Consider the following 2,425-nt stretch of genomic DNA (forward strand, 5'->3'; position numbering starts at 1 on the left):
GTCACATTATAACCGCCCCGACGGCTGAAAGGGCGAGCATGTTCGGTGTGACGGGAATTCGAACCCGCGACCCTCAGATTGCGAGTCGAGCGCCTTAACCACCTGGCCATGCCGGGCCGACGGGTATTGGCAAGGATCAGGAGTATTGCATATTATTAATGAAGATGATTTTGAAAAAAATAAAATCTTACTTGAATATTATATTTGTGGCAGAGTTTTTTATGAATGCAGTAAGTCATAATAATCTTGGTTTACAATTATGGAATATTTCTAATCGCAAGTATTAGTAAGTTTAAACATTCAAATCTTATTCCTAGAAATCACATTGATAGAATTATTTGTAATATAAATAGGAAATAAGCAAATATTAAGGATCCTGGTTTATCAATTCTTCATTGTAATATTATGACAAGTTTCAAGAAAAATATTAGAAATATTGATAAAATACTTGACTCAATGGGATTTTAATTAACTTTTAGAATTGTCTCTAATATGCACAGCACAACTACAGAAGAAAAGAAGAGCAAAGCCTTATACTTGTTAGAATCATAAGATTGGTAGTCTAGTACATACGTATTACTGAAAAGCAGTGTTCAATAGTCAACCAAAGTGTCGAACCTGTTACTACTACTGGTACCACTCATAGCACCAGTAAGAAGGCTGGCTGACTGAGCTCTCTGGAAGCAGAAAAGTGAACAACATGTTGTCACCACAGAGATCAGAGTGGCTGTAGTTACTATAGCTGAGTTAGCAAAGTACAAAGCGTCAAAGGTAGTAATAGAAAGGATAGGAATGACTGAGTACCATTACCGGATTAACGCATAGGCCACCTAGGGCCCCCGCCATACAGGGGCCCCGCCGTCCACCCAAGGGAATAATTTGTTTTGTAAAACTAGCAGAATAGAGGAAAAAGTGAGTTATTATTTTTCTCATTATTGTTCCCAATTATTATCTGGGACTGAGGCTCAGCTAAACCATAATCCTGCCCTGCTGAGTACCCTCTGTACATGGTATTTTGGGAATTAAAGCACATGATTATTAGGGAAGCAGGATAATGACCCTTTTATTAAAGCATGTGAGTGGAGTACTACCTGTACCATGCTAACGTGAGTGGGACATCACCTGTTACAAGCCACAATGTTGTGCATCAGGAGTTAAGAATAGAATGATGTAACTTATGATATGAACAAGGAGAGATGACCGGACATTGGCCAGTGTATTGTTTAAAGTGTACAAAAGTTCAAGTTTCATTAATACCATCTTTTAGAGCTACCAAAATGGATAAACATTCGATGGCCATGGTGATTATCCATCAGAAATGCTTCAACATTTTTGCAGTCATAAAAGTAATTGCCAACAACGAAAACAGATTCGCCATCCATATTGTCAGCTGCTAAAGAAAACGAAGTGTAGTCAAAGCAATAAATGTCTAAGGTTGCAACCAGACAATGAGAATATTTTCCATTTATCAGTGGAAACTGCAACTACCATTTTAAATTTTTATACATACATGTAACCACCATGTTACCCTGTATGGAGCAAAAAAGCCAATGAAGGTTTTTGAAAACTATCCTTCTGGCTGGATCCCAGTAATTTAACAAAGAAAAGGAAGGAAAAGGCTCAGCCAAAGGAGTACTGGTCCAGGATAGTACGGTTGTTGTTGAAACTCTGTCTTTCTTAGAGCACAAATGTTTTAGTCGATCATTTATTATGGAAAATTCCTTGCCATGATTACTTTGGCTAGAATTATGTAGAGTGAGACAAAACACATATACACAAACACAAAAATCTCCACTTTCTCTCTCTCTTGGTGGATGTAAGTTGGTGAAGATTCATTGGTCCTCAAATAAGCTCAGGCTCCAAAGGCAAAAGTAGCTAGGAGGAATCTCAATCTGAGTATTGAGGCTCATTTACGAGGCTCAAATACGAAGTGACTATTACTGGAGAGATTTTATGTGGACTATAAATACATACCAGTATAGGTTTGAATATTGTATGTACTTTAAATTTGAGAAGTGCAGGTTCCCCTCAGGGTTTGGGGTGTATATATATATATGGAATTACTTTGATTTACTAAATGGAAAAGTGTGGTGTTCTCCAGTTTAATGGAATTACGAAATAAATTTGATACGTAGGCGTATCATGCATTTTGTACCACCTTAGTTGCTAAAGAATTTCTAAAAGCTTATGTGTGTTTTATGGTTTATTCTCAGTATAAAATAATTTCTCAAGTGAACTGCTAAGTTTCTCTCATCTTGGTTATTCGTGGGATTACATGAATCACCAAGGTCGTTTTTCTTTAGAGGTGATCACCACGATATGAGTAATGTTAGGAATAGAAGCAGTGCCTATTCTGATGGCGAACCACTTGATTGCCAAGGTTATGAGATCTCTTTACATGAAAGTGGTCCTCAGTCACGTATAT

This window comes from Limulus polyphemus, unplaced genomic scaffold (assembly GCF_000517525.1).
Source record: "Limulus polyphemus unplaced genomic scaffold, Limulus_polyphemus-2.1.2 Scaffold2579, whole genome shotgun sequence".
Taxonomy (NCBI): domain Eukaryota; kingdom Metazoa; phylum Arthropoda; class Merostomata; order Xiphosura; family Limulidae; genus Limulus; species Limulus polyphemus.